This window comes from Xenopus laevis, chromosome 2S (assembly GCF_017654675.1).
Source record: "Xenopus laevis strain J_2021 chromosome 2S, Xenopus_laevis_v10.1, whole genome shotgun sequence".
In the NCBI taxonomy this organism is placed as follows: domain Eukaryota; kingdom Metazoa; phylum Chordata; class Amphibia; order Anura; family Pipidae; genus Xenopus; species Xenopus laevis.
In genome coordinates this window covers 144,945,578-144,966,855 of record NC_054374.1, presented here as the reverse complement: position 1 = coordinate 144,966,855, position 21,278 = coordinate 144,945,578, and the positions used below count along the sequence as shown (strand labels likewise).

General features: G+C 40.9%; 1 protein-coding gene across 3 annotated transcripts in view; it reads right to left on the bottom strand.

Annotated features, from left to right (window-relative positions):
* stard13.S (StAR related lipid transfer domain containing 13 S homeolog) overlaps positions 1-21,278 on the bottom strand; it is a 162,187-nt gene that overhangs the window by 58,749 nt on the left and 82,160 nt on the right. The gene's annotated exons all lie outside the window — the stretch shown is intronic.

Sequence of the window (21,278 nt, the reverse complement as noted above, 5' to 3'; positions counted from 1 at the left end):
TCTAATTTTTTGCATTCCTTTATTGTAAACTAGGATGTAAACCCAGCCATCTCTTTCCCAGACAATAAACAGCTCTCGGACTAAACAAACTTTGCATTTACAGGTATTAATACTGCACAATGAAAACAAAGTTCTAACAGGCTGCTGACATTATACTTCTAGGGAACCTGCATGGAGATTCAACTTGAAGGACAGATCTTTTATTTAGCGATATAAAGTGTTAGTTCTGCTATAGGGAATGTAATCCTGTGTCTCAGGCACACAGATGTACCGGCAGGTATGAGAGTTTATCACTGTATTATGCATTATATATAAAAGCTTTATTACTTTATCCAGCTATCACTCTATCTCTATACTGCTCTACCTATTGCTCTATACATCAATCTCTCTATCACTCCATATACATATGTAATCTATCACTTTATCTATCATTCTATTAATTGCTCATTCTATCTCACTCTATCGATCCATCTATTTCTCTCAGTCACTTTATCAATCTATAACTCTATCTCTATATTGCTGTACCTATCACTATCTATCTATCTATCTATCTATCTATCGATCGATCGATCGAATCTATCTAATATATGGCTTTATCTGTCTATATCACTGTCTGTATGCCTTTATTTATTGCTCTTTCTATCTCTATATAACTCTTTCTCAAGGAGAAGGGGCAGTCAGGCAACATCAGATCAATATACAAACAAAATCTAACAAAATAACTGCCTTTTGCACAGATCCTGCATGTAGAGAGATATTATATCTGGTGATTTTAATAGAGTGAGCTCTATCTAGTGAATAGTGAAGATAAACTTGATTATTTCAATTGTACAGAATATTTAATTGATTGTATTTAAAAATTTCCTTATTACAGTATGCTAAAGCTTATATAAAATTTTCATTTTCGCAATAGTTACCCTTTAAGCACCTTCCCTGCAGCTGTTTGTGCAAAATGAATATTGATGAAAATATTCCACAAATAAGCACTTGATAGGAACATAACCTATGAACCAACAGCGCATGACAGTAAAGAATTCTTCACTGAAGGAATGCAAGCACCTTTTTACATCCCATTAGGATATGATTCTCAGGATCAGATTTTATTGAGGTTGGTCTTTTCTTACCAAACTGCTTTACATCAGTACAAATTACCCAACTAAGCACCTAGGGGCCATTTGTGCTCTTGCTGGGAAAAGGGACAGAGACTCTTTGTCACCAAAGGAGTAGAGCGGGACTTTGCCTGGTAGGGAATTACCAGGATAGGACTGGCACAGGTTCACCAGGGTAGTGGGTCATGCTTTTAAATGCATATGTGTACTTTTACAGTTTACTTCCCCTGTAATCTGCATTTCCTTGTATATAGTTGATATTTATATAAAGCAAGTGTTTGCATTGAATATTTTCCTAATGGGGTCACCCGCAGGTGTATTCCCAGATCACATTAGGTGGAGGCACTGCCAGAGAAGAGTTTTCCCAGTACCCTTTCACATAGCAAAGGGGACTCAGGACCTGTAATTGGTAAGAAATGGTATGATGTATAACCTTTGGCACAGGGGGGTGGCCAAAAAAGGGTTACACACACACATATATATATATATATATATATATATATATATATATATATATATATATATATAGATATATATATATATATATAGATATATATATATATAGTACATATCTAGTAATATGTATTATCAGGAAATAAAATACATTGATGTAATGTATCGATACTAAATGGTAGGACCTACACTACCTTAACTGGGTGAATGCTGCTGGATACATTTGTGGGATATTTAAGAATTATATATAAATATAAAATATACATTTCCTTTAGATGTGTTACACATTTCATGTGCATAAATATCCGAGGAGAGAAAGCTTCTATTTCCTGTATGAGTTCTGTTCCGACTCACCAATTAGTGGTGGTTTCTGTAAATAGTTATACATGGAGTATTTTTGGAATACCCCGTCATCCATATATTTGAGAGTACTTCCTGCATATCCAGTAAATAGCTGACGAACAAGGAACTTGTCTCTGTTGTTCTAAACATTGCACTCACCCACGAGGGAAGAAGTGAGCGTGTTCCAACAACGTTAAGTCAGAACTGGAGAGTAAACAGCAAGCACAACATAGCTCGAGAGCCAAAGCAGCACAGAATCCAGTTAGACCTGTAAATACGTCTGTGTTTTCCTGACATAGCAGTAACGACCTGCACGACATGCAATCTATCGGCCTAGCCAGTAAAACACCTGCCCTGGCTGGGGCCGGTATTACAAATTTACCGGCAATGTAGTTGCCGGTTAATTTGTAATACCCTTACCAAAAAGCCCTTGGCCCGCCCCCAGTTCACTTAGAACGTACATTTTTTTCGGCCTTCTGGCCATCGAGCAACGTGGCCCTGCACCCTTCTGCGGCACTTTATGTGGCTCCACCCCCTTTCTGTTCCCGCCCCTACCGGCTGGTAAAAACTTTGAGAAAAGGTGGTAACCCTACTTACATGCTTGCAACAAATTTGCTTTAAGATGGTAACCGACTGCAACCAATCAGCAGTAAGCATTTTTCATTGCGTTGCCAGTAGAGTAATGAAGTAAAGGGGTTATTAAATAAAAGGCACTACAGGAGCAGTAACCCATGGCAATCAGCAGGTAGCATTTACTGGTCATCTGCTTAAGAGGTTACTGCTCCTGGGCAAACTTAGTACCTTTAATTACATATTGGGGTTAGTCTCTAATGCTACGTGTTAGTGCTAAAATTCAGGCCCTTGGAGATCCTATTTTGCATTACAATCTAGAATCACCAACGGCCTGACTACATTTCAAAGTGAAAAGATGAAGAGGCAATAATAAAAAAGGGAACACCAGTCACAGGGTGTCTTAGAATGCTACTGTCTGCATCATGAAAGATTATTTTTTAGCTGAACTTCCCTTTGTAGAAATGAAAACAACTTTTACATTAATGTGACTATAACCATCACAGCTTATCAAAATAGCAGTTACTGCAGAATGGTTCCTACTATTAAACGTAACTACTGTAACATTTAAAGGTGGATTAAACCAAAAATGATAGCGTTCCTTTGAGTTTTTTTGCAATGAATTGTATCTGTTTTAGTGGTTTGTGCTATATTAGCATCTGAGAGGACTATGGAGATAAAGGCTGATAATATCTCTAATAATAGAAAATGAACATAAACTGCAAAAGTGCTTATAGAAGTAATAATGAATTTCTATATTTTTGTTTTTGTTTTAGATTCTCTTTGAGCTCCAGAATCTACAGTATGTCACATAAAAATATAAAGCAGCGGTATTTTAGGCACAGGGGTGTCTTTCTGCAATTTTGTGTGGTGGGAGAACAGTGATTGTGGTGGTCAGGAGTGACCAACTATTTTGCTCCCATTTTGGGTCACCTGCAACCGCCTACACAAAACTGTGGATAGCAGCCCCTATCAGACCCCCCTGTACCACTGGCACCCCCACGCCACAGGATCTGCCTCCTCAGTAGTTAGGCCACTGATTATATGACACTTCCAAGTTCATACTTTACATGTATAATATATTTGTCTGAATCCCTTACAAAACTAGTAGCTTGTAGTCTTCCTTCCTGCAGCCATTGAATAGCCATTTTGTCATTAGATTATTTAACTCCCAGCTCCCGGCACTGTACCCCTCACTCAATGTGCACTTAGAAGCACAAAATTGTGACTCTTATTTGTCATTACCTAAACACTTGCTTTCAGGGCATAGCTTCAATCTGTACCTAGCTTTTGGAATAAGCTGCAGCACTAATGGACACTCAACACACAGGCAGCTATGTATTCATCTAAAAAGCACATGTCAGGAGCACAAGGACCTGGTCTGGAAGGTGGGTGTTCAACTGGACACCCTTTAGCTTCTGCATTATTCAGACACACAGGCTGTCGGCTCCCAGTGCCCAAAGCCATCACTTTCAATGCCTCTGGTAGCCTCCTGTACTTGCAAATCTGAAATTGCATCTGAGATTACACTTTGCACACTGAACTTGTGTTCTGAAGCTTCTTAGTCTGTGTGTCTAAATGACACAGAGGCTAAAAGGTGTCAGACCCAGACTGGCAATCTGTGGGTTCTGGCAAATGCCAGAGGGGCTGCTATAAGGTGCCATAGAAAGTCAGTATTTAGTGGGCTGGTAGGGGCTGTTTGGGCCTGTGTGTGAGCTGATTGGGCCTCTGTATACCTGAAATGCCAGGGCCTATTTTAATTCTCAGTCCAGACCTGAGTGGGACACCCACCTGCCAGACCAGGTCTTTGTGCTCCTGGCCTGTGCATTCTAGATGAAAAAAGAGCTGCCTGTGTTGGGTAGATAAGTGTCCATTAGTGCTGTGCTCTGCAACTCATGCCAGTGCTAGGTACAGATTAAAGCTATGCCCTGAAAGCAAGTGTTTAGTTAATGACAATTAAGACGCACAATTTTGTGCTTCTAAGTGCTCTTCCATTTGAAATATTAGTACATAATCTCTAGTATGCTTTCATTTTCTACTGTTTATATAAGGGAGCAAAATGTTGGACAGCTTGATTATATTTAGAAAAAGACACAAGTTTAGACACCTGCTACCACTCACGGTGCCCAAAGCCATCACTTTCAAGAGGAATACAGTATTCCCTGGGTAGAAAGTGCTGGGAGCAAAAGCTCTTGCAGAAATCCAGCTTCTCTCTTCAGCGGAGGGATAATGCTAGTTCAGCAGTCGCTATTAGTGCTCCAGATTATTTAGTCCCTCTGTATTTTAAACTTTGACAATTGGTCTGTAGATTTGGCTGACATTTATGTTGGTGACATAATGTGCATCCCAGCCTCCGTTCCCAAATAAGAGGCAGCTGACGTGTCTGGCAACAAAAGAAACCGAGATGTTTACAGGGAGAGATTAAAATGCCACAGGAAATGTTTTCATACTGAAATGGAACGGCGTATGAATGCTTCTTTCTTTGTGGGATAGATAGGGCTCTGTAAGTTGGCATAGCCTTGCGTAAGTGCAATAACATGTCATTTCATACCTCATTTATTCCTCTGCCACTGGGGGGGGTGTCTCCCGAACACGAATGAAAACAAGGCAGTGGCCAATGTTATTTTTCAAAAATGATAGAGGATAAAAACAGTCCACCACCTGCATTTACGTTGTTTTTTAAGTATGCATTTCACAAATATATATATACCATAGATTGTAAGCTCTTTGAGACAGAGACCTCACTCCAACAGTGGCACTTATATATTTACACTGTTTAGTAACTGTGTGCTTATATCTTGCAAAGCATTTCATTAATTTATGGTGCTATATAAATACAGTACATGCAGAATATTTATTTAAAAGGAAATTACAGCACAGATGAAGCAACGTGTCTTGTTTATTTACTCAATGTATTGGTGCCTGGACGCTCCTCACGAAGGTCCCTGAAGGGGACTGAAATGTTGAGCAGATAAACAAGACACGTTGGTTCATCTGTAAATCCTGAGTGCTGTTATTTTTCTTTTATTACCACTCCAATTTTGTCTAGCACCCAGCTTATGATCCAGTTAATGATGTGCACCTTTGGACAGTTCCCACCTATAGTATAATAATAGGGTCACCAGACTAAGGTAAATGTGAGGACCAGCAACTGTATAGAGCCTAGTAAATAGAGTAATTTACTTATGGCGCTGTTGCAAATGCAGGACCACTGCAAGGTGCAAAATTGTGCCCAATCTGGAAGCACTTGTGGCATGGGCATATCTGCCCTCTGAAATTCAAACCAACACTAGGTGCCTAGTGCAGTGAGGACAGAGCTCCGTAGCACAATGCACCCAAAGGTGCCCTCTCAATTTGCATTTGCATGATAAGCAAGTTGGGAGATAGGGGAAGGCATATGGGGACAGGGACAACCCCTCATGAATGCAGTCAGTGCTACCCCTCATGAATACAGTAGTAAACCTCATGAATACAGCGCCACTACTCTACTACTCATGCAGTGCTGCCAAATGCAGGCTGTACCTATTTATGGGACAAATGCTGCAAAACAGAGCACAATACATGCAATATGTAGAGCTCAACCCTCCTTGGTATTCACCTGTGAAGGTGTCAGGTGTTTATACTGGAAGACCGTCACCTGTCTTGGGTCAACTGTTACGCAGGACAAAAACCACTAGCACACTGCCATTTGTGAAAAAGTGTCTTATTTAGTCCATATACATACAAAAAACGGAACAGTTATGGGCCCCCTGGGCCCTTTATCAAGCCTGATAAACATTGACCATTTTTGTTTGTATATGAGCTAAATAAAATACAAAACACTTTTTCACGAATAGCAGTGTGCTACTGGATTTTTTTCTACCTTTCTTCAAAGCAGAGCACAGAGAACTGTGCCCATTCAGAAAAGTGAAGGGCAAGGACCAAACATGCTGTAGCTTCATTTTCTCTATTTAGCTCAAGAAATAACAAAACCATAGAATTTTTTGTGATTGAAATAATTAGGCAAAAAGAATAATCAGCACAATCCCTATTCATTGCACTAATGGTATGTTGAACGGGGGGTAACTTAAAGGGCAGTGACACACGCTGCTATTTTGGGAGATTAGTCACCCAGCAACAAAACGCTTCTTCTTCGTGCGACTAATCTCCCAGGGCTAGAATGTAAATCGCCAGTGGGATAGTACTCGGATCACTTCGGCTTTCCGAAGTCGCCCAACATGAGGAGACTTCGGTCGACTTCAGAAAGCTGAAGCGATCCGAGTACCATCCCACTGACGATTTACATTCTAGCTGGCGGGAAGGCAGTTCTGGGAGATTAGTCGCCCGAACAGGGCCGGATTTGTCTTTCCGGCACCCCTAGGCCAGCGGCCAGGTCCGGATTGAAAATTAAAATAGGCCCTGGCATTTCAGGTACATAGAGGCCCAATCAGCCCACACAGAGGCCCCACCAGCCCACTAAATAGTGACTTTGTATGGCATCTTACAGCAGCCCCTCTGGCATTTGCCAGAACTCACAGATTGCCAGTCCAGGCCTGCCAGCGGCGGTGTTTCTGCTCTGAGGCTAAACATGTAAGGAACGATTATGTTCTAATAACAGAAGTCATTAAATGAGACTTCTCATTGTATTGCACTCCCAAGGACACAAAATGCAGCTGACAGGCAGCTGAGCAGCATTTGATGCTTACAAGACATACTGAGGTTTAGTCATTTCACCAGGCAGCAAAATAAACAAAGATGAGCTGTGTCTGAATTATAGATCATGGCATTTATTAATGTTGCTGTAACAGTGATCCCAGTATAAGTGAAGTGACTCCTAGTCATGCCACTGGTCAGACTGACCGGGATTTGTCTCCATCGAGTTGTTTAACATATAAAAAGTCGGCTCCCATACTGAAGGGTGGTCTCTTGGCCGAGCTACAATCAATGAAAGTGAAAACATATTGTTACACTGTGTACACTATTATAAAACATAAGGCTATTGGAAGTCTCCAGGACCAATATAAAGGTATGAGGCTACAGATTTTTATATGTCATGGAAATTCAAAGTGGCATCTAATATGCCCAAGTTCAAGGGTTCATTATATTTTATTACAGAGCCAATCATGTGGCACCAGTGACATCACTGATTATAAGTGATGATATCACAAACCGCAGTTTATACAGTGAATAATGAACCCTCCTACTGTAATATATAAGGATATTATAAGTCACAAAAGACTTTCATGACAAAAGCATAAGGCCTTCATTCTTCGTATCCTTATATTTTATAACTGGGGTACAGTACTCACTATATAATAAACAAGAGCCATGAATAGCCTGTAAATCATATCCTTATAAATGGTGCTTAGTGATGTCATCGGTTATAATTTGTGCTTAATGATATAATTTCTGTCACATGATTCACTGAAACTTGTGTATTATAATAAATAATATATACAAGCTGTTGTCAAATATGTGGACATTAGAAGTCACCTTGGAGTTCCATGACCTGTATAAAAAGCAGCCTATCAGTAAGTTCCCACCTTGGCACGAAACGCGTTAGGCTAATGCATGTCCTAATAAAGATTTTTTACTTTTAAATGTTACATGGGCTACTTTTTTCACTAAACAGTAGGTCTCTCCCGATTTTTTTGTTTTTGATTTACTTTAGAAAAGCACTCACCCTTCTGCCTCATGCTTTTATATGTTCATGGAACTCCTCTGCAACTTAAAATATCCCTATATTTTACAAAAGGGAGTATATACATCACCATCTATTTTAAAATTTGATGGCTGAGATTATCACACATTATCCATGAAAGCCTAAGGGCAGTGGTTCCCAAAATGGGGAGTTTGGAGTATTGGTGATGGGACCCAGCCTGAAGGCCAGTTAAGATGAGAATTTGGGAGAATGCATACTGTATTTGCTCCTTGAAAGCCCAGCCTGAAGGCTGAATGTGTGATATCTGTTAGGCTGTAACCAGTTAAAAAGAGCCCTACCCAAATGCAAGACCTCCAAGGGATGCTTGAATTGAAAAACCACTGGCTTTGGGGAACATGATGGTACATAAAAGCAGAAAATCAGACACTAAACCTAATAAATAAATGTAAACTTTCCAAAATATGTTTTTGCATGTACCTGAAAGTGAAACAAGAATTATTATCTGATTATGGAAGACAAGCATCCACAGGAACCTGCAGTTGCTTATAGGAACAAATAAATGCAGGTACTACTGTATATTTGACTGAGATTCGTGTCACAATCCCCAGTCATTGTCCACCAGTGTATGACGCCTATGTGTGAATATTGCTATTTCTCTGTAACTAAAGCAGTTGTTTACAGACACCAATTTCCATTCACACTCCCTCTTCTATGTCAGGGTGCTATTATTTACAAAGGCAAATGTAAGGACAAGGATTAAAGCACGTTGAATGCTTTCCACCCCGTTGAACCAGAGTTCATTAATTAAGGGAAAGTTCTCCTATCTGTGAGGTCACAGCAGAGTTTCCCTTCTTGCTTTCATCCTCCTTGCTCAGCTGCTTTCCATAAATGTCAAGAGTAACTACATTTCCCTTTCTTGCCTTGATGACACAACATGAATGCATCGGCCACTGTCTCCATGAAATGCAGCGTATATGTATAGAAAGACGGATCCACACACACTCTGATTGATGCAGTTGAGGAGTATCCCCTTTTATTTAGCCACCAAACATCAACGTTTCGGGGGGAAACACCCACCCGACTGCATCAATCAGAGTCTGTGCGGATCCGTCTTTCTATACATATACGTTGCTAGGGGACCCGGCCGGGTCTACGGAAGAGACGCACCACCAGTTGCAGGATTGGTGAACTACAGGTGTGCGGTAGGAGAAATTACATTGTATCCATGAAATGCAGAGCATGTCGGGACTTGCATGATGAAGCACATTTGGCCAATGTCTGGCAGCAAAACCGGTGTATCTTGAATATTTGGCTGATTTGCGTTACGCTTATTGTTACATCTTGTGCTACAAGCTACCCTTCAGACATTCTTTTCCTGAGGATACCTGGCACCACATCAGTTTCTTCTGTTCTACATTCACGTTACAGGTAGCTGGGCAGAAAACACCAGTGTTTAACGGTGTAATTAAACCTATGTGAAACCAAATGTATTTGCTAATTAAACCTAGCTTTTTAACATTAGACCTTACTCCTAAGAGAGGTATATGGAAATACAATGTATGCACTTGTTGAAAACATTCAATAAAAAAGAATCGTGCTTCTTCTGCTTGATAAATGTATGATTGTATGTAACATCAAAAAATGAAAAGCTTCGTGAAAGTATAGTTACTACAGTAAGGCATCATTTCTATTCTTTACCAGCACATAGTGACACTCAGGCCTGGACTGTGAGTCAAAGTAGGCCATGGCATTCCAAATGCAACAAGGCCAAAACAGCTCCCACCAGCCCTATAAATAGTGACGGTCTATAGCCCCTCTGGCATTTGCCAGAACCCACCGATTGCCAGTACAGGCTTGGTGGAACTTTCTTTTTTCCATCATGTAGCATGATATGCAAATTACACCTTCCTATGAAGGATATTCTACAGATACTGATAGCTAGATTGAGCAGCCTTCAGCCTTGAGTACGAAATGAAATAGCCACAGAGTTTTCCTCACAATAAGTTGCTTTTAAAATAGCTAAGGGAAATAGCTACTCATTAGCTGATTTTGGAGGTAGAAAAGTAATTTTTGGTCTGAGAGGGTGGTGACCATTTTCCGTGATAGTTTGATATAGTATGTGGGAGCAGGTGGTTCCTCCATCTGTGGAACAGTGTGGATGGCGCTGGAGAACCTGGGACTTAGGTCCCAGTAAAGGAGACTCCAAGGGAGTTAATCACTTGGTAAAGACAGGGAGCAGGGTCCTGTGAATGAGGTATAAGATAGAAGGTCTGGACTGGGAATCAAAATCAATCAGGCCCTGGCAATCCAAAAAGCCCCCTCCACCTCACTAAATAGTGACTGTCTATGGCATCTTATAGCAGCCCCTCTAGCATTTGCTACTGATATAGTACACTCTAGGGGGCAAATTCACTAACCTTCATTCACATTGCCACACTTCGCCAGGCGAAAATTCGCCAGGACAACGCTAATTCACTAAAATGTGAAGTTGTGTCCAGAGCGCAGAATGATGGCGAAGTTTCGCTAGCGTTAATTCGGCAAGCAAAGCGAAGTTGCGCTAGCGTTGGCTAATTTGCATACTATGGGAACTTAAATTTCAATAGACGTATATGTTGCAGCAAATACATTACACTACACAAGCCCAGGTAACCTTAATAAATGAAAATAGAGTTGTTATATTCCCCTACACATGTGCCCAGTGTATAGTTTATGTGCCATATGTAAGGAAATGTAGGGGGGAAGCCGGGTACCATAAAAAATTTAGTGGCATCAGTTTCTCAGCCATAGAAGACGGCTACAAAAATCTCATAAGAGGTAACTTGGAGACACCTGTCCAAGCAGTTATTGGCTCTTTATCGTCCCACTAACTGCACCAGAATGATAAATGCCATCTACTGATTGGATGCTATGGATTACCCGCCGGAGCCATAATTCTCTCTTTCACACTCACATGTTGACAAGGCTGTTTTTGTGACAACCTTGTTACATTGTACAATAGTCGAAGTATAATTAGAATTGTGAATCCGTGTCCAAGTGCGAGGAACACTCTGTAGCTTGGATCCCAAGGTGAGACTGACACACTTCATCTCTAAATGAAATGACATGTGTTATTGTGTTTTAGTTATAAATATTCAGGCAATAAATATAGCCTGTATTTCACTAAGGGCCCTGCCTGAAATGCCTGTGATGGGTTGGCTACACACAAACTACTGTAACACTCTGATTTTATAGTTTTAAGCAATAAGCTAACCCTTTTCTGTGTGCCCCGTGGGTATGAGGGTGCAGCAATCATTCCAATCCTCTGATGTTTTTTTTATCACCGACTACACAATGGCAATGTGCTTAAAGGGGAAGGAAACCTAGTCGGCGCAAACCCGCCACCCCCCCTCCCGTTTGTTGCCCACCCTCCCTCCTCCCCCCTGGCTTACCCGTCCCGCTGGGCAAATGCCCCAGTCCAGGGAGTTCACAGACGACATCTTCTTCCACGCAATCTCCTCCCTGCTTTGAACGGCGCATGCGCAGTAGGATCATTTCGCCGGTACGATCTACTGCGCATGCGCGTGACTTTTGGCGCATGCGTAGTAGATCCGTACCGGTGCAATGATCCTACTGCGCATGCTCCAAAACGCCGTTCACAGCAGGAAGAAGATCGCGTGGAAGAAGATGTCGTCTGTGAACTCCCTGGACTGGACCTGCGCAGAAGGGTAAGTAACAAGTTAGGGGCATTTGCCCAGCGGGACGGGTAGGCCAGGGGGGAGGAGGGAGGGTGGGCAACAAACGGGTGGGGGGGGTGGGGGGTTTGCGCCGACTAGGTTTCCTTCCCCTTTAAAGGAACAGTAACACCAAAAAATGAAAGTGTTTTAAAGTGTTTATAGTGTACTGTTGCCCTCCACTCATAAACTGTACTATGGAAATACAACGATAGTTTATATAAACAAACTGCTGTGTAGCCATAGGGGCAGCCATTCAAACACAGGATACACAGTAGATTGCAGATAAGGTCTGAAGAATCCCATTGTATACTACTGAACTTATTTGTTATCTGCTATGTATTCTGTGCCTTTTCTCCTTTTTCAGCTTTGAATGGCTGCCCCCACGGCTACACAGTAGCTTGTTTATATAAACTTCTGAAGAAAATACAGCAGTTTTACCAGTACAACACAACAGTACATTATATTTTCATTACTTTGAATCAGTTTCATTTACTGGTGTTACTGTTCCTTAAATTATTATTGCATGTTCTGTAAGGGTAGTTACATAATAAGGCTTCAGCTCCACCCTATCTCTATGAAACCAAGCAAAGGGTTGACATGGAAAATAAGAGCTGCAGGTATAAGGATAGGAACTTCAGCAGTTGAACACCATTCCTTAAGGGGTGAGTCACCTTTAAGTAAACTTTTAGAAGTGTTATGTTGTAGAATGGGCAATTATAAGCAACTTTTACCTTAATTTCTTTTTTTTTTGTAGTTTTTTTTAATTATTTGCTTTTTTCTGACTCTTTCATTTTTTCATATGGGGGTCACTGATCCCATCTACAAAATCAAATGCTCTGTAAGGCTAAACATTTATTGTTATTGCTACTTTTATGACTCATCTTTCTATTTAGGCCCTCTCATATTCATATTCCAGTCTAATTTGAACCCCAGCAACCAGATTGCTGAAACTGCAAATTGGAAAGCTGTTGAATAAAAAAGCTAAATAACTAATAAAATATGAAAACCCAGTTGCAAATTGTATCAGAATATCACTCTCGACTTCATACTACCATTTCATTTAAAGACAAACAACCCCTTTAATGGAATTATAGTGCTTAATGCGGAGCACCTACTGGAATTATTGTTCCCTGATAACTATCAAATCATTCCAGTTTAGAAAACAATCTGTCAAATAGGAAATTACATTATCTTTTTATGGCCCTGATCCCCTGCGTTTTGGATCTTCTAGCTTCAATTCTGTCAGTCAGTGGGATAACCAGAGTGTGCCGGGCGCCCCTGCAAAAAAATCTTCAGCGGAGCCCAACACACTCCAATCCCAATGCTCCCAGTCCCAATCGTCATGCACACATCCTGCCAGCCTCTGTCCATACCCTGCCCTGTGCCAACACAGGCCCCCCCTTCCCCGCAACAGGTAAGAGAGCAGCTGGCGAGGGTTTTTTTTCTTGATAGCTATAGAGGAAGCAGACCCTGCAGTCTGGGCCCCCTGTTCCTTGGGCCCCCTGTGACTGTGGGGTCTGCTTTCTCTATAGTTACTCCACTGCTGTCAGTGTTCTAATGCTACCTCTTTAACAGTCCAATTCTCTGGAGCCTGGTTCTAACCCAACCCACTATATGTTGGTTACATTCTGACAGACAATGCAAAACAATGGTCATAACAGGAGCTCACACCTTTCAAACTTTACCAATTTATATGCTAACAAAGTCATCAGTGCACAATATGTTGGGTCAGCTGGTGTCATACAGTGTGCACAGATGTGCACATAATAGCACATTAAAAGAAACAGTTTGAAATAGGGATTATCCTGGGTGATTATGCTCATTTTATAGGTGTATCTCAGAGCCACCCTACTATGTTACTATTAAATAAATTGCCTTGGGAAGTGACATTAGCAACATCAGAAGTTTTATGCTGAAGACTAATATGCAAAGATGCATCCACAACTGTCCCTCCTATTGACCATAATGAGAACCTCTGGTGTACATTATTTGGCTGAGAAACTTTGGCATTTTCAGGTAGTTTATTGGCAGAGATTGTTTCAGGATCTTCTATTGAGGGCTCTAAGCAGGGCAGCCATCAGGGGGGGACAGGGGGGAGAGTTGTAGGGGGCCCCGAGGGTAAGGGGGGCCCGGCCACACTGCACTTATTGGTCACTGAGTTTAAGTCCCGGTTGAGCTGCTCAGGGATTGGATAGTTGAGGTTTGAACTTCTCCTCCAGCTCATCCAATCACCATGCAGCTTTACCAGGACTTGAAATTCTGTGACCAATAAGGGAAGAAAATGCTGTCACTGGAAAAAGATGCAGCCACCTCTACTCCCCTCCTCCCTTCTGTAGTTGGCAGCTCACTGACAGCAGGTGGGCCAAGCTAATGAAGTAAGTGTAACATGGCAGGGCCCCCCTAAAGGTAACCCTTTGTGGCCCCTGTTGTGTGGTGGGGCCCTGGGCACCAAATTTTTTTTAAACTTCGGGGGGGGGGACGTTTTTTTTATATGGACGTTTAAGGGGGGCCCTGGCCACCAATTTTCTTATAACGTGGGCGGGGCCCTGGGGCACCAATTTTTTTCACCATGTGGGGTCCTAGCCACCAATATTTTTTTAATGAGGGGCCCTGACCACAAATGTTTTTTTCAATGGGGGGGGCCCTGACCACCAATATTTTAAAAAAATGTTTATTAACATGTGGGAACCATAGCCACCAATGTTTTTTTTAGTGTGTGGTGGGGGTGGACCTGTGGGGTGGGGAGGGTGGACCTGTAGGTAGGGCTTGTCATGGGCGCAAGAAATTTTTTCATATGGGGCCCTGCGATTTCTGATGGTGGCCCAGGCTCTAAGTGATGTGTACGTTCAAAATATGGAGCATAGATAGGCATCTGCTACTCTAACCTCATTCCTATGCTTTCCATGCACAGACCAGGGTATAAGAAATAGTTTCACTAATACAGAAAATGCATATGTGCTCTCTATGCTAAATATGCCATATTTACAGTAAAAAAACCAAAAATGTCTCTTAAAATCACCAGGTTGCTGGAAAAGTGCCACCTAGGCAGTGTCCCCAGCTTGCCTGACTGCAAAACCTTTTGCAGGGATATAAAAAGATCTTGCTGGGAGATGGTAACATAGTTATGCCACTCTTAATTGGTTCCTTTTTATACTGCAATGTTTTGAGGGTACATTGGGGTGCAAAGGGTCAGGGTGCTTGGTAGCCACTTTATTAGTAATTATTGCCTTAGACCAGTGATCTCCAAGCAATGGCTTGTGAGTAACATGTTGCTCACAAACCCTTTGGCTGTTGCTTCCAGTGGCCTCAAAGCAGGTGCTTATTTTTTTAATTCTTGGCTTGGAGGAAAGTTTTGGCTGCATAAAACAAGATCTACTGCCAAACAGAGCCTCCTGTAGGCTGCCTATCTACACATAAGCTACCAAATAGGCACCTCCAGGATCTTTTTTTCACGCTTGTGTGGCTCCCTAACTTTTTACATATGAATGTGGTCCATGGGTAAAAAAAAGTTGGGGACCCCTGCCTTAGACTGTAGTTTATGAGATGAGTGTCACCAAAAACTCCCTTGCCGTTAATCACAACTCAAAGCACGGGGATTTTCACACCCAACAAGCACTGTGCATTTTCACACTCAAGTGAATTTTCACTCCTTGATACAGGCAACAGTTGACACCATGATTCTCACCAGAGAAAGAGTTTTGTATTATAAAGTACAATTAGCATTCCATCTATTGACTTCATTTATTATTTCTGAGATGTCTATTTTTTCCTATTGTATGTTTCTATTTCTGATTACTAGAAAAATATTTATTCTGGTTTGGCGCATTCCATTTCCCCATATATTTCCCCATTCCTCCTTCTAATTGCCCTGAAACTGTCTGATCTCACTGTGACGTCAGTGCAAACGATTCACTTAAATGCAGAGAAAACAGCAGCACAATTACAAACAGTTGGGGGTCATTTATCAACTCTGGGCAAATTTGCACATGGGCAGTAACCCATGGCAACCAATCAAATTGCTGCATTCATTGTTCTACTTGCAGCTGGCTTCAAAAAGCTAATCACTGATTGGTTGCTATAGGTAACTGCCCATGGGCAAATTTGCCCAGTGTTGATAAATAAGCCTCAGTGAGTGAACACTCTTCATAGAAAACCTATTTCTTTTATTTGCTTTAATCTTACAAATGAATGAGAAATATGTTGGGGGTTACCAAGCCAAGTTGTGTCGTGCTTTCACAAGATTTAATTGTCAGGGCAATGTTGCAGTCTTTTGACTTTTAGAGAAAGGAAACTGCAACATTGTGTAGCTGTAACATTTTACACTAGGACCAGATGGACTGTATCAGGGCCAGACTGGCGTGTGGCTGCATGTGCTTGAAATACCATGGCCTATTTTGAACCCCAGTCCAGACCTGGGGGCAAATTTACTAAAGGTAGAAGTGGCTGTCGCTAGCGAAGATTTGCCAGAAATCTCATCAGCAGGGACATCACTAATTTACTAACAGGCATAGAGGACTAGTCACTAGTGAAACAGACCATTGCTAGTGCACCTTTGCACCCTATCGCTAGGCGCATTTTCGCTCAGGCAAACAACCGTTACTCCGCAAATTCACTAAAGTGCAAATGTACATAACGTTACCTCTCTCGACAGAGTTTCCTTTGCCAGGTTATACTCATGAACTGGCGAACTGATAAGATGAAGCTACATCCTCCTCAATTTTATGTCAGTGACATCATATCCTGTATGTCGAAAAGTTATAAAAAAAATTACAAAACCCTGGCGTTTTTTCATATTTTAAAGTGAGATTATGTTTAAAAGTTGTAACTGTTAAATATTTTTTATTTTTTTTTAACCAATTGAAGCTCATGCCACTTTTGTTTTAGGATGGGCTCATGTCTAGGACATTAGAAGATCTCTTTTGTCTTTATTTTGCTTCCTTGGACATTTGTAATAAAAAATGGCCACTTCAAGTATTTACACCCAAATCAAAAGACATATATAAGAGCTATATATACCAGCCCTATTCAAATTGACCGAAGCGTAAGAGTACTAACGTAGTTTTGTTAGGGAGAAAAGAACGCTAGTGAAAGTTAACTATGAAATGCTCCCGCTGACAAATTAACGCTAGTGAAACTTCGCCATCGTTTGGCAGCTGAGACGCAACTTCTCATTTTAGTGAATTGATGTACTGGTAACGAATTTGTGCCTGGCATACTGGCACCAAATGTGGCGGATCGTTCGCTGGCAAAAATTCACAAATTTGCCCCCTGGACTGTATTATTGATGCAAATGACTTGGCAAATGACTGTATGTACTAGTAGCTGCCTCCAGCTTGCCCCAAGTAACTGAACTAGGGAGATATATATGTATATGTCCAGCCTGGAGCCACAATGATGGAGTCAGATGGGAAATTTCAAAGGTGTTGCTTCCCCCAAAACATTAATTTGCCACCTGGAGAAAGCTGAGATCACTGTGTATTGTGCCAAACAGGACAAACCCTGGGACTCTATGAATGACTGTTTTAAGTCTCCATGGGATGACAAGGAGCTAAACTTCTGGATCACACATATTGACTACTGGCCACCTACCCACTGAATTAAGATTTATAAAATAAACCTTTGCTCCTTAAGATACTGCATTAAACTGACCGTACATGTAAATATCTGCTTGTTTGTCAAGGTTAGCAAAGAGCCCACCTTGATGCTGCTGAGTGCCCCTCACCCATCTGTATTTTTAAAACTGCTCAATCAATATCTGCCTAATTTCTGGGCAGCTTTTATCACCCTGTGTAGGGTGGCCACCTTTACATTGCATGGTCCAGACATTAGTCTATTGTCACATTCAAATGCTTTATGTCACTGTTTCCTAGGGTGCATGTCATATAGGCAACAAATATCAGAATTCTTTGTAACCTCCATAAATATAATAAGTCATCAATAATGTAACAGTTTATTTCAACTTACAATTAAGCCGGAGATATTTGCTGCAATGTTATTACAACTACAAAGCATTTCACTTGAAACTAAGACACAGTCTATTGTCATGTTTCAACCAAAGGCAACTACACCCATTGTAATTATGTTGCTGCCCAGGGGCCTGTCCCTATGTACACAGAAAACTGTCACACCCTTAGGAGAATCAGCCATAAGCTCCCCATAGACGCGACGATTCTTCTTGCCAAACGACCGCTTTTAGGGAAGTCCGACCAATCCTTCAAATTGTCGTCCGGTTAGTGGGATTCGAACGATCGTAGATTTGTCGGCCGACATCTGTCAGGAAATTGATCAGCCAGGTCAAAAAATCTTTGTCAGTCCCAGTGCAATGTATCTATGTTTGCAGGGCCAAGCAGGCAGCTCCCCTTTGTTTTCCTGGCAAATTGGTCTTTTTAGTTGATGGTCAATTCGTACGATCGTACGATCGTTCCGAGAAAATCGTGGTCTCACGATGAGGATCGGATCTTTTAAAAATCTCAACATTTATGGCCAGCTATAGACGTGCAGATTTTAGCCTCGTATCCGACGACCTATCGTACATAGCAATCTTCTTATCTGCATCTAACCATTCAGATTAAATATAGTAGTAAAAGAACAAATGTTAAAGCAATTGTACAACAGTTAGGTCCGACAAATAGTAGTGACAGTCCCTCATTGATATTGTCACGCAGATATATTATCGTTACCCCAACAAAATCTTCTAACCTGTCCAATCGAAATGACTGATCGATACGGCACAAAAAATGTTGGGACGATCCACACACGGCCAGCTTAATGTTTAAAGATTATTTTACTTGAGTCGTACAGAACAAAAGTCTTCATACAAAAGAAAGTCATTTTAAAGGATACCTTTTTTTTACATTGGCACAAGATATAAAAGTCATTCTGTAACACTGAAAGGTTTAGATTCCATATATTTATGTCGTTTTTAAGTTCAATACAAAAATTAATTTTGCCTCAGCCAAGCCTCCTTATCTTTTTTTCTCTTTCAGTCTTCATCAGCCACCGGCATTCCAAGCAGTAGTGTTGTAAATGTAAATGAGACATTAGAAGGCTATTTGATCGCAACTTGTTTTGTGAGAGAGTAAATATTTAAAATCATAGCCATAAAGAAAGGCTGAGCTTCTGTTGGTTACCAGAAAGGAAACAGAAATAGGTGACCGACATGAAACCGATTCCCCTACTAAAATATAGAAAGCAGCAATTACTGTTTCAACAGATAAATAAAACTATTCTTCACAAAACTATATGACTTCACACAACGTTAATTATTGTTTTCAAACAGACGTAGGCAATTTATTCAGAAAACAGTCTGCCTTCAAGCATTACCACTCCTTTACATTAACATATCAAGATAAGGCTAAAACCCAGTGCCTCATTAACCTTAATGCTTATAAGCATTAAAGTATAATGCTAATTATCATGGCAGCTATTAACCCTGGAGCTAATAACCATCAAGGCACCACTAATGTGCTTGTTATGGAAACAGAACATACAATAACAATGAAGTAGTTTCCTGATACAGAACATTGGAGCACTAAACCTTTTTCCAAAAGCTGCAGCATTAAACAATCTATTGCAAAGTGTATTTCTAGCAGTTGGATCCTCCTGTGTTGCCACACAATCTTACTTTACACAGAGGTAACAGATATATGAGGGATCATTTAAAAGTGCCCATGCAACGGAGAGCACATATTACATAGTAACATTGAGAGATGAATTTGAAAAATAAGTATTTGTGTTTGTTTTCTATGTGATTGCCCAACTGCTAGTTACTGATACAATTCATTAAAGGAGAAGCAAAGTCATATCTCACTAGGGGGTGCCAAATGTTAGGCAACCCCAAGTGAATGTATTTCCTTACATGAAACCCCAGTTCAGTGCTTCTATCAGCAGAAAACTGTACCGACCCTGGGTTATTCCAGCGAGCACCACGAAACAATCCTCTTCCTGCTTCTTCTTTCTTCTTGCTGCTGCGCATGCGCATTAGAGCCAAACTTTCCCGAAAAAAGTCAGCTATTTTGTTCTATTGCGCATGCGTCTGCCCCAGGAAATTTAAAGAAAGAAGAAGTCGGAAGAGTAGCACCAGCCCCCGGGGTTTCAGGTAAGTAAACACATTCACTTGGGGGTGCCTAACATTTGGAATCTCTAAGCGGGATCCAACTTTCCTTTTCCTTCACAGGTTCTTGTGTAAAAACAGACTCCTGTGCTTTCCAATGATTCCATCCTACCTCTACTTTCTAAGAAATTATGTATAACTGCACCTATTGAAGCTGTTGAACCTTGGATTTAAGATCACCCTGCACCTGGTGTTATTTCCTTTTGTTCCCACATCATTTTGTGTTAATTGTTGCACCAGACTTGAGCTCAGTGAATTTAACACCTGCAACAGAGGGGACACAGCCCCCACTGCACCTGATTTGCAAATTGCACCTGATTTACATCAAAAGACAACAGCAATAGTGTCCATTTTGATGCGTAGGGAACAAATAACTTAGATGCAGCTCGGAGTGCAGCTACAATTACACTGCCATGATGGGAAATGTTGCACCATGGGTAAATAAACATGGCCATGTGCATCGAAATTGCACTTTGCACACTGCACTTACATTTCTGAATGACTTTATCCTGCTGAAGTTCCTGTAATCTCCAAAGAAGCATATAAAGCTTTGCAGAGGATTGTTCATTATTCACATCAGTCCCTGACCCAGCAGAGTTTACAATCTAAGGTCCCTACAACATTCACAAGGGTCAATTTAATCAGAAGTCATTTAGCCTGCCGGTATGTTTTTGGAGAGTGGGAGGAAAGCGCAGTACATAGGGGCATCCCACACAGATTTGATGAACATACAAACTTCTTGCAGCTAGTGCCCAGGTCAAAATCAACCACAACATACAAGGCAGACGTTATACCCACTGTGACATCATGCTGCCCCCAAAATTCTGTCAGAAGTGGGCATATATATATATAATTTATTTATATATTTATTTATGTATTTACACAATCTGTACTATATGTTTTCCATTGTGCGTGCATCCTCCTCAAATGTTATATGGACCATGAAGAGTATATACATTCACTTTCTCTCTCTCTCTCTCTCTCTCTCTCTCTCTCTCTCTCTATATATCATATATATTCACTTTCTCTCTCTTCTCTCTCTTTCTATTTCTCTCTCTCTCTCTCTCTCTCTCTATATATATATTTTATATATATATATATATATATATATATTTCAATATGTATTACTAATGTGACGATAGCTTGATTTCTTATCTACATTGTATATAAAATAATCAAGAAAAAAATATATATTTATAGTTATATATACATAATCTGTACTATATATTTTCCATTGTGTATGCAGCCTCCTAAAATGTTATATGGACCATGAAGAGTATATACATTCACTTTCTCTCTCTTCTCTCGCGCTCTCTCTCTCTCTCTCTCTCTCTCTC